Raw genomic sequence first — 13155 nt, 5'->3', positions numbered from 1 at the left:
CAGTTTTAACAAGAGCCTAAGAAGTAAGATAATAGCGAAGCTTTATCACAGAGGCAACAGGTCCCAAACTCCAAGAGGCACCTCTGGGTGGAGGTCACTTTCTTTGCCAACCCCCAACTATAAAAATCATCAGCTTCAGAGCCTTGTGGTTCAAAGGAGTGATTAGAGCCCCCAGTGCTCTATATCCAGTTCATCTCAATTGGGAGAATCCCTTTGAAGCAGGGAGGTAAAAGCATAAACACTACACTTCCTACTGTACATTCCAATGTAGGGCCAAGAGAACACTAAATCAGCCCAAAAAGCTCCACTCACAAGGCCCATATTACTTTTTTATTCCCTTCCTTCTTACTCAAATTCCATCATTTGAATCTAGGCACACCTTCTTTTCATGGAACTGGTTAAGATGGTGACTTGGTTGTGAATGTCTGGAATAAGAGAGCAATACAATTGTGAATACCCACATATCTCTGAAAGACCCACGTATACTCACATAGATGCAGATGGACTTCATTTTCCTTGGGCCAGTAGGGAGACTTCAGGTGACTAAGGGTGATTGATGTAGAGTGATTAATCATCTTTAATCATCTTTCTCCTAAAAACTAAGGTCAGTGTAGAGTAATAACTTGGTGGTGAGAAATGGAAACAGCATTTTTGAGAACAATATCCAACTGTCCAAGTGTAAAGATGAGAGAGATACAGGTTACACAACTGATTATAATAAGATGCTAATAGTGAGTTTTGTTTAAGATAGAAAAAGAATCATGTTGAGAAGATAATACAAAGAAATTAGCAATACAAGGATTATTCAACTATTGTATAATTCTACAGTGGAGATTCTGACATAGAGTAGGTTCTAGATTCAAAGAACAAGTAAATAAATAACAAATTAAATTATTTTTACATACGTTATTTATTTATATGACATGAAAAATATGCAGTTCTCTAGTAGAATTTGATTTGTACTTTTACTTGTTTTATTTTGTTTTCTTTTTTTTTTTTTTTTTTTTGCACCCATGGCATATGGAAGTTCCCTAGCCCAGGGATGAAATCCGAGCCAGAGCTGCCACATAACTGTGGAAATGCCACATTTTTAATCCACTATACTAGGCTGGGGGTGGAACCCGCACCATCATAAAGACAATGCTAGGTCCTTAACTGTTGTGCCACAGTAGGAACTCCTATGCTTTCCCTTTTTGTTGTTTTAATTTTTTTTGCCATTTCTTGGGCCGCTCCCACAGCATATGGAAGTTTCCAGACTAGGGGTCTAATCGGTGCTGTAGCTGCCAGCCTATGCCAGAGCCACAGCAACGCGGGATCCGAGCGCGTCTGCGACCTACACCACAGCTCACGGCAACGCCGGATCCCTAACCCACTGAGCAAGGGCAGGGATCGAACCCGCAACCTCATGGTTCCTAGACGGATTCGTTAACCACTGTGCCACGATGGGAACTCCTTCACTTACTTTAACATAGAAAGCTGCAACATGATTTTGATTAACTAAATAGCTGTTTTAAAGCACCAATATTTAAGCACGAATGTATATCTAGATATTTCTTCGCTAGAGCAACTGCTTAAAATATAAAATAAAATAAGATATGGCTGGCATGAAAACCCACTTGAATAATCTATAGATAGTTCATGAAAGTCCCTAAATAAATTTCTCCCCTAAAGAAAGCCCAAAAGATAAACTGAGTGAAGATTAAAATACAAAGAGAGGAGTTCCCGTCGTTGCACAGTGGAAACAAATCCAACTAGCAGGTTTGATCCCTGGCCTTGCTCAGTGGGTTCGGGATCCGTCATTGCCGTGAGCTGTGGTGCAGTTCGCAGAGGCGGCTCAGATCTGGCGTTGCTATGGCTCTGGTGTAGGCCAGTGGCTACAAATCTGATTAGACCCCTAACCTGGGAAACTCCATATGCTGCAGGTACAGCCCTAAAAGGACAAAAGACAAAAAAAAAAAAAAAAAAAAGAAAAAAAAAAACAAAGAGAAATATGGATGGATTTATTGATCTATTTATTTATAATGCTTTAATTAGAGTAGGAGAAAAACATGAATGTAAAAGATAGTAAAGTCCTCTCATTATTTCTCCCTCTTTGGCAAAAGTGGTACTACAGAAAGAAACAAATGTAGAATTATTTACATAGCGTAAATTTTGGTTTTATGAATAAAAGTCTATTACCTTATAGATGTTATGTCAGAAATAGCTATGTAGGTGTATTCAAGAAACTGCACTATGTTCATATAAAAAGAAATGGTGAATGGTGTTTTTCTAAATGTGAAATCATGCAGAACCCTGCTTTGCAATACCAGGAAATCTGCAAGAGAGTGCTGAGATCAATGTCATTATCCAAAAGGCATTACTGAAATAGATTTTAAATCCTTTGATGTAATTGCTTGCTGAGCTGGCCATTACAGCAGCTCTATCCTTTTGACTGATTGAGGGCCTTTAACAGCTCAAGTTTTACTGAGGCTGCCAACATACTCATGTTGGAATCTTAAACTCAGACAGATGTTTGATGTTTAATTTAACTAATATGGCACACCATGAGTCAACAAAACACATTTTGTGCTAATGCCCCCCCTCAAAAAAAAAATAGGTTATGGACAGAAATACACGCAGAGTTAATCTTCCTGTTTCAGCAGACAAGACTTTGCTCTTAGACTTATTAACATGAATTCTGATTTGAAAACCCTGTGGCTTTTTTCCTGCCCCTGGAGAGGAGCAGTTTTGATTCCACTGGAGCATTTTGAAGCAGAACTCAATGAATAAATTAACAGTGCATAAAATCCTAAGTAAAGTGTAGGGAGCAATGAGGTGAGGTTTTTTTTGTTTGTTTTTGTTTTTCTTATAGAGACTCCCTATTTTCCATCATTCTTTGAATAATTCCTATTCTTTATGACACTTCCCTTTCTTTTTCTACCACTACCTAAGACAAACAGATAATATCACACCTTATTAGCTTGTCTTTATATTTACTCTCCTCCTGAGGAAAGACAGATTTGACCAAAACTAAAAATTCCGCTCATGATATTTTCAGTATTGATTGTATCTAATGTAAATATATATATATAGTTAATACTGCTTAGTAGAAGAAAACTTCCTTCTTAAAAAAAAAAAAAAGTCAGCTATGCATTCTGTTCAAAAACTATGACTAACCCTATTGGCTTCTGCCATTAACATCATTTCCCTAACATCATTTTGAGGGAAAAAGCTGGAGATTATTTTTTCAAAGTGGTTCCCCTAAAGCAAATACCTCAATGTCTTTGTTTTATTAAGTTCTATGTTTAATATTAATAATAGAATAGTGGTTGTAGTGGTAATGATGATAGCAGCAGTTAAATAATTAGAAGAAGGAGATGGAATTTGGAAAACAAAAATGGCAAAGATGTAATAGAGTCATACACTGTAAATTTTCTGTGTACTTTCACTAATAGTATATTTTTACTTTCATGACAATTCTATGACATAGGCGGAGGAATTATCACTATTTTCATTGCATAAATAAGTAAACTGAGGCCCAGAAAATTTTTCTGACTTTATAGACTATTGAATTTTTCAAATCTAGTCATTGATTCCAAATCTAGTTATATGCATGCTAGAGTTACAAGTTTTTACTGGTCAGAAATAATAATTAGGGTGTTCCCATTGTGGATCAGCAAGTTAAGGAAACAATGTTGCCCCTGGCCTCACTTAGTGGGTTAAAGATTGGAATTGCCACAAGCTGCCATGTAGGTCACAGATGTATCTCAGATCAGGTGTTGCCAAGGTTGTTGTATAGGCCTCAACTATAGTTCTGATTCCACCTCTGGCCAGGGAATTTCCATATGCCACAGGTGTGGCCCTAAAAAGCAAAAAAATAAAAAAAAAAGAAATAATAGTTAACTATTCCTAATGATGCACTGGTTTTATCAAGAGTATTTTCATACCAATATCCATCAGCTGATTATGCTGGCTTTAAATTTCTCCATTTCCTTTTTTTTTAACTTTCCTTATCTTAAGATACTACATGTTTAGATTAGCTGATTTATAGGCTTGTTCAGTCATTCAAACATGTAGGTAAAGCACATAATATTTGAGAATCAATTAATAAAAAGCCATCTTCTTCCTTCATGTAGGTAGTTCTGACTCATTTTTTGTGTCTCAGTCCATCTCATGTCTGTGGCAGAGAAGCTCTCTAGAGTCTTGGTGACCAGGGATTTTATTGGGAATTGGTCATGAAGGCCCAGAAAGTCTTCATGGCCAACCTTAATTTTGTAAGCTCTTCCAGCAGACAAATCAGTACTGTGTGGTCCATTGCCCCGCCATATATCACATTGTTAGCATAAACTATCTGGCATGGCCCAAAGACCCAGATAAACAAATACACTCTTATCAGGCAGGAAATGCCAAGAGGTTAGAGGTTATCTCCCAGGAGATGTCAAGGAATAAAACTTTTTTGGGAAATATGCAGAATTTACCTCCCAAAGTAACCCCTACCGTAAATTATCATTCATTATTTGTTCAAGATCTATCATCCATTTTAATTATATATGCCACACTATCAGAGACTATAAACAATTTATCCATCTTTGCTTGACAGAAGTGCATAGAAGTTTAAAGTATTGGCAAGTTAGCAGCTGAAAAGATGGAATGGAAAAAATAATTTGAACAAGATAATGGACATAGAGAATGGGGTCAGAAAGACATAGTTTCAGTGTATTTCTGTTGGGATTCTTTGGAGATAACAAATATTTTTACCTTTGAGCCTAGCATTCCCAAACTCTATTACATTTCTCTAGATTGTGCTTGAATCTGGAATACTTCCTCTTTTGTCATTTCCCTATATCTGTAGTTTATCATACATGGCTAAAAGAAATCATTTGATACTTTTAACATTCTGCATGGAAATCTCCTTAGACAAAGCTACCATTTAACAGATATATCTTATTTTTCAACATTACAACAGTTTTACCAAACTTTCAGCCACTACATAGTATTTCTCCAGTGTCCAGTAATAAAATTTCACTGTTTTTCATCCCTTGCTAACAGTCTCCTTAAGCTACAACATCTACTTTCTTGCTCATACTAAACAATGCTAAATGTTATAGTTTTTGTGATGGCAGCACTTCAACACTGGATGCTCGTTTCTGTTTGGATTATATTTTGCAGACTAACAAGCCAAGATTTAGTGTCCTGAAAAGACAATTTACTATTGCTCATGGTTCTATGAGTTGACTGCAGCTAGTCAAGTGGTTCAGACCTGGAATTTCTTATGAGGTTGCAATAAGGCAGCAACTGCAATGCAGCCCTCAGACATCTGACAGGACTCGGGGTCTGAGACTGCTCACTCATTCACATGACTGGTGGTTCTGAAATGCCACCTATGAGTTGGAAGGTAACTTAGAGCTCAGTCATGGACTGAATATTTGTGTCCCCTAAAATTCCTCTGTCGAAGCCCTACCTCCTAACTTGATGGTATTTAGAGATGGGGGACTTTGGAAAGTAACAGTAGGAGAAGGTCATAAAGGTGGGGTCCTGCTCTGAGGGATATGGTGCCTTATAAAATGAGCTTTTTCTCTCCCTACCTTACAAGGACACTATGAGAAGAAGGCTTCCTGAAGCCCAGAAGGTCTTCGCCAGAACCTGTAGGATGCTGGCATGTGGAATTTGTACCTTCAGCTTCTAGAACTGTAAGAAAATCAGTTTCTTTTGTTTAAGTCACTCAGTATATGTTATTTTGTTATGATATCAAAGATACACTAATACAGGATGTCACCTGAAACATCTCCACTTGGACCATCCATGTAACTTGGACTTCTCACAGCATGGTTTCTGGGATTTCTAAGGGAAAACCTCAGGAGCAAGTGACTGTGAGGCTCAAGGAGAAACTACAGGTCTCCTAGTGACCTCGTCATGTAACTGAGCAGGACACCCCCCCCCCCAAACTCATGGCCTCCACCTGCCTTTTGTCTGTAGAAAAAACCTTAGTTAAAAAATTAACATAATTATATTGATGTATATGGATGATTGGCCAATGGAGACCTGCTGTATAGCAACAGGGAACTCTACCCAGTATTCTGTGACAATCTATACTTGAAAAGAATCTGAAAGAGAATGAATATATGTATAACTATAACCGAATCAGTTTCTTGTACTGCAGAAATTATCACAAGCTTGTAAATCAACTACAGTAATGTGTTTTATATATATATATATACATATATATATGTATATATATATATTTAAAGAAGTGAGAAAATGCAGAAAGAATGGAAGACAGTCAAGCAAGAAAAAAAATAATTTAGCCATTCAACAAAGTCAAGGACCTTTAGGAGTCCCCACTGTGGCTCAGTGGGTTAACAACCCGACTAGTATCCATGAGGATGCAGGTACTGTTCCTGGTGTTGCTCAGTGGGTTTACAACCCGACTAGTATCCATGAGGATGCAGGTACTGTTCCTGGTGTTGCTCAGTGGGTTAATGATTCAGCATTGCTGCAAGTTGTGGTATAGGTCACAGATGGGTCTCAGATGTGGTGCTGCAGTGGCTGTGGTGTAGGCTGGCAGCTGCAGCTCCAATTCAACCCCTAGCCTGGGAACTTCCACATGCTACAGGTGCAGCCCTAAAAAGAAAAAAAAAGAATAAAGAAAAAAAAAATCAAGGCCCTTTAGTTCCTCTTCAGGGACCATAGACAATATTCTGAGCCAGGTCTTCTCAGCTGTTTTGCAGATACTGCAACCCCCACCAGGTGGAAGAAGTTTACTGTAGGCTGCCCACAAGAACATAGACCCCAGACCAGTTGATGACACTGACTCCCAATTACCTCACCACCAGCCAATCACAACAGTGTCCAGTAGCTGATAATGTCCTGCTCCTTGAACACTATAAGACTTCTCACTGCCCCCTCCAGCAGGGGGACACAGTTTTGAGGGCACTAACCCACTCTGGCCCCTTTGCCTGGCAAAGCAATAAAGCTCTTCTTTACTACTTCACCCAAAACTCTGTCTCCATGATTCAGTTCAGTGCCAGCATACAGAGGCCAAGTTTTGGCAATGGTCACAGAAGTCCCATCCCAGATTCATGAGCTGACGTGGAAACTGGAGCTTGCCTCTTGATGTGAGGAGCAGCATATACCTAGAGAGAAGACATTTTTTTAGCAGCCACCCTGAAACTTATTCATCACACTTGGCATTTGAGAATTTACTTTTCATTCTTCTTTGGTCTTGGTTGATCAAATTCAGATTAATCTGTGTAATTTTGTGACGATGGGTGTGAGGTTCATATAGGGGTGTCCTTGGGTGATCAGGCAGTGATCAATCTTCATTAAGGGCAAAGAGTTGGGGATAGCAGACTCTTCTTTCAGATGCTCTTTCAAAGGGGAACTTTTAATCCCTGTCAAAGTCACTATCTAGGTTAAGTTTTAAAGGCATTTAGTATTATAATGTTATCAATGGACTCTAATTCCCATTTGGGCTTAAATAGTGTTGGAGGAGTTCCTGTTGTGGCTCAGCAGGTTAAGAACCCAACATAGTGTCTGTGAGGATTCGGGTTTGATCCCAGGCTTTGCTAAGTGGGTTAAGGATCCAGCATTGTCACAAGCTGCAGGGTAGATTGAAGATGCAGCTCAGATCCAGTGTTGCTGTGGCTGTGGCATAGGCTGGCCGCTGAAGCTTCATTCTACCCCTAGCCAGGAAATTCCACATGCCACAGTTGCAACCGTAAAAATAAATAAATAAATAAATAAATAAATAAATATCATCAGGGGACCAGAGGTTGTCTCAGTGCCTTTTCATCATCTCATGCTATAATTTTATTTTTGTCTTGGAGCACTCATCTATAAATACTAGTTCTAATAAGAAAAGCTAAAAAAAAAAAAGAACAAAAAAATCCTCTACTTTGGAATGAAAGTTCCATTTTACCATTTAATTGTTAGTCTAAAATATAAATTATATTTTCACTAATAATTTTCAACAAAAAGTTTAAGCTATAGATTTTCAATACATTCTCTCCCATTATTAGTGGGATTAGAGGAGGCTATGCCCAAAAAGTAAACTATTTGCTGAAGGAAGATATGCTTCATTTATGGTATGCTCATTTATCTAGGATATTTTATGGTAAATTAACTGATAATCTACAGATAATGTTTCCCTGGAAAATGTTCTTTGTGCACGGAAACTACCTGAGCATGGAATGGAGATGTTTCATGACTCAAAAGGCTCTCTTCTGTGTAATTAGTGTAAATCATGTACATTATGTAAAGACATCACATGTCAATCTAAGGAAAGATGGAAGCTAGAAATCTGTATTGACAGTTAAGGAACTTGCCCTTCTTCATCTGTGCCTTGTGATTACTTGTGCCCTTGAAATTGTTTCTAAAGCTCATATCAGGTAGGATCATGATTTCTGTTGAATCCACCTGAACAATCTGATCCTTTGCATTACTTCAACAATTATATTAACTACCGTTTATTGACTGGCAGGTTATTAACATATTCATTTGGTCCAATCCATTAAAGAATGATGAAAATGTTTTATAAATATCTGAAAAAATGGCAAAGGATTCAATACTTAGCATGTTAAGAGAAGGGTGGGATAGTCAGGCACAGTCTTTTCTGAGCAGAGCATACTGCTAATCTTATATGGGATTTGGGGAAGCAAGAAACACAGGAGTGGTTTCAAAGGCTTACATGGGCTGACAACCTGTGTGGAAGTTTGTTGCTCAGCTGAGATATTTGTTGATAAGATACCACCAGAGGCAGGTTTACTAAATTGAGGCTGTTCCTGAATGGCTGACTTTCCATAGTGTAAGGCTATCAGGGAATTCCCATCGTGGCTCAGCAGTAATGAAACTGACTAGTATCCATGAGGACGCAGGTTTGATCCCTGGCCCTGCTTACTGGGTTAAGGATCCATCATTGCCATGAGGTGTGGTAAACGTTGCAGACATGGCTAAAATCTGGCATTGCTGTGGCTGTGGCTGTGGCTGTGGCATAGGCTAGCAGGCAGCTTCAGGTCTGATTTGACTATTAGTCTGGGAACTTCCATATGCCACAGATGCACCCCTAAAAAGACCAAAAAAAAAATGTATAGGGCAATGACACATTTCTTGTCTTTCAGACGTGCGTTTACCGAGAAGACTTGCTATTGATCAAATGAATGAATGAATAAATGTTACCACAGATCCAGAACAGTAAGTTTGTCCTTTATAGTGTGGGGTCATTTTTATTCTTCAATTCAAAATGAAAGAAAAAAAGAAGAAAAGGAAAGGTGTGGAAGAGGGTAAGAGAGGAAGGAAGGAAGGAGGGAAGGAAGGAAGAAGGAAGAGAAGGAGGGACAGAGGGAAGGAAGGAAGTAGGACAAAGAGTGAGGACAGACATGTCCAGTGCAGTGTTTGGGATTCCACGCCATGTGCCCATGTATTTGTAGTCTACTATCTGCGATGAAACATTCACTCACTAGTGCTAGCCTAGGCATTCAGTGCCATACCTCAAACTCTTCAGAGATGTGCCTCCAAATATTAAACAAGGTATAAAATATATATTTTGTCTAACTAAAGTTATAAATTAACATGGCAACACACTTCCCTTGGTGGGGGAAGGACTGTGAGCTGAATATAAAGAATACTAAAGTGTATAAAGGGGGCAAAACTGACAAAAGAGATGAGAGACACAATTAAAATTTGACTGGCCACCAAAGAAGAAGCAATGGGTTTTACTAAAAATTGAGAGAATGTAAAAGACCTTTGGCCAGTAAGCAGTGCTACTCAAAAATCTTTAATGCAAGTTTTGGGTTGGTATATGCAAACTATTATATTTAGGATAAGCAATGAGGTCTTACTGTATAGTATAGGGAACTATATCCAATCTCTGTGATATAACATAATGGAAGATAATATAAGAAAAGGAAGATATATATATATATGTGTGTGTGTGTGTGTGTATATATATATGTGTATATATATATACACACATATGACTGGGTCATTATGCTGTGCAGCAAAAGGGGGGGTATACCAGAAATTCTTCTGTATCATAGTCATCCTTCAAGGAAGCATCTTTATTCCTGAAATATGAAAGTGACACAAAAGAAAGTATCGTATTTTATGTTATCTTCTTTTTTTTTTTTTTTTCCATACCTGTGGTAGGTTCCCAGGCCAGGGCTAAAACCTGTACCACAGCAGGGGCCCAAGCCACAACAATAGAAACTCCAAACCTTTAATCCACTGTGCCACCAGGTAACTCCTATATTCTTTATTGCACTGAGTTTTGTAATTGTAAGATATTTTAATAATACTGGCTGTTATTAAGCTCTTATGTTCTGAGAACTGCTTAGGGATACATATAGATAAAGATTATATATACCTTTACTGTAATACACATGTACATACCTATACACATGTACATTATGAATTGAATTGTATACTCTCAAATTCATATTCTAAGTCCTAACCCCCCTCCCTAGGACCTCAGAATGTGACCTTATTTGTAAGTACCATTGTTGCAAATATAATAAGTCAAAATGAAATTATTAGGGTAGGTCTTAATCCAATATGACTGTTGTCCTTATAAGAAGGAGAAATTTGGACACAAAGACAGGCACAGATATGGTGAAAATGCCATGTTAAGATAAAGACAGGGAGCAAAGTAGTGCTTTTACAAGCCAAAGAGTGCCAGAGAGCACCACAAACCACCAGCAGCCAGGAGAGAGGATTGGAGCACATTCTTCCTCACAGCCCTCCGAAGGAACCCACCCGGCCACACCTTGATCTCAGACTCATGGCCTCCAGAACAGTGAGAAACACAGTTCATTTGTTTAAACCATCCAGCTTCTGGTACTTTGTTACAGCAACCCTAGCAAACTGCTAGAGACAGAGAGCTACACAGCTAGATTAAACAGACAGAAAGAATTTTTCCTAACTATAAAACATTATGTCCATATATAGAGAGCTGAATCACTTTGCTGTACAGCAAACATTATCACAACCTTGTAAATTAAGTAGACTTCAATAAAATTTGAAAAAAATCAAATCAAATGTTATGTCCGATACCATTTTTTAAATGTTGAAACTGAATGCAAATGTTGTGTTTTTTAAGTGCCTTGCCAGAAGTCACAAGCTGAAAAAGCAGCAGAGACAGGATTCAAATCCATGCTTCTATGACTTCAGATCTGTTCTTGAATCTGCATCACTCTGCCTTTATGCTACTACCCTGGACTTTAGCATAAACAAGACATGATGAGCTGAAACTTCCTGTAAAACTGATTTCTCTTGGTTGTTCCCATTTCTTTAACTCTGTATTTTGAGCTGTTTTTGGTATTTCCTTTTCATTATTAACATTTCCCTCACCTCTTAAATAACTACCCTCTTACCTAGGTCACAGAAATGCCAGTTTATTATATTCCTAGAAATTGTTAAGATATTTTAATCAATCTCCTCACTTCTGTCCATCAGGCAGAAATGAACTTCAGACCTTCTCATTCTGTAAAGCCCTTCTGTCTTTCTTTCAGATGTTCATGTTTCTAGCTTTATGAATATAGGTAGTAGTCCAGGTCTTATAAGGAGAAGTAGATAACAGATGAAATAGTATGAATTCAGGGGAGCTGCAACTAAAAATCTGCCTTTAACTATTTTGTAATTGTAGTGAAATCTCACCCTAGGAATTTTATTCATTTAAATCAATAACAGAATCACTCTTTCTAAACCAATGCCTAGGGCTGGAAACAATTCAAACTATTATAATTCTTTTATACTATAAACCAAATGAACTTTATCTTTTTTTCATGTGAGTGATGTTTTATCTCTTGTTAAACTCAGAAAGGCCAAGTTCACTCCTGGCAGCTCATTGCAAAAGCAAATCCAATTAATTCCTCAAAACTTGCTTAATAAAGTCTCATGTTCAAGTAAATTGATAGAAGCTTTAAGTATGGCACAGCAATACATTTTTCTTTTTTCAATTTTTTCTGTTTTCTTTAAAACTTAACTCCAGGAGTTCCTGTCATGGCTCAGTGGTTAATGAACCTGATTAGTATCCTCAAGGATGTGGGTTTGATCCCTGGCCTCACCCAGTGGTTTAAGGATCCAGTGTTGCCATGAGCTGTGGTGTAGGTCACAGATGCAGCTCAGATCCCAGGTTGCTGTGGCTGTGGCTTAGGGTGGCAGCTACAGCTCCAATTAGACCCCTAGCCTGGGAACCTCCCTATGCCATGGGTGTACAGCCCTAAAAAGACAAAAACAAAACAAAAAAAAAACTTAACTCCAATCATCTAAAAGAGGAAATCTTAGAGGCCATATGAGATGTTTTCAGTCAAATTTTCCATGCCACTGCCTCATTGCATAACCTATCAGTATAATTTCAGGTATAATTCAAATTTTTTTTTTCTTTGCTGGCCACATTGCAGCATATGGAGTTCCTAGTCAGGCCTCAGATCTGAGCTGCAGTTGCAACCTACACCACAACCATGACAATGCCAGATCTTTAACCCACTATGCTGGGCCGGGGTGAAACCTAAACTCCAGAGATGCTGCCAATTCCACTGCACCACAGCAGGAACCCCCATTTCAAACTATTGACTGTATTCTGATAAAGATTTGATTTATAATTGTAGTAATTCATCTCCAAATATGGCCACCATCACTTCTTCCATTCAATACCCACCAACAAGAGGAAAAATCTAATTTCTCTCCCCCTGACTCTAGAGAGATCTTACTTATTTGCTTGAGCTGTATGATAAGGCAGAAGCAATGTTCGGGGAGTCCTTCACAGCTCCTGATTGGATTTTGTAAAACATTCTTGTTGGGAATACTCCCTCTGGGAACCAAGCCTACCTGTTTTGAAAATCTCAATAACGTAGAAGACTATGTATTGACATAGGAGCTCCCATCAATGGCTCCAGTTGCTCTTGTTGTCAGGACTTGCCTGCCATGGGAGCTGTCTTGGACAACCTGCACCACAGTCTTCATGTGACTGCAACAACAGGAAACAAAAAGCAATGACAAACTGGCTGATCAGAGACAATTCAAAGAACTATTGAAGCAAGAGTACTGTTTTAAGTGCCTGTATTTGGAATTGTTTATTACACAGAAATCAAAACTACATTGAGTTACCACCTCACACTGGTCAGAATGGCCATCAACAAAATATCTACAAATAATAAGTGCTGGAGAGGGTGTGGAGAAAAG

The sequence above is a fragment of the Sus scrofa genome, chromosome 8, assembly GCF_054392235.1.
Source record: "Sus scrofa isolate SSC_HxYL_T2T_F1_AM1 chromosome 8, Sscrofa_HxYL_maternal_Yorkshire_Landrace_v2.0, whole genome shotgun sequence".
Taxonomy (NCBI): domain Eukaryota; kingdom Metazoa; phylum Chordata; class Mammalia; order Artiodactyla; family Suidae; genus Sus; species Sus scrofa.
The sequence above is the reverse complement of the archived record's forward strand: the minus strand, read 5'-3'. Positions refer to the sequence as shown.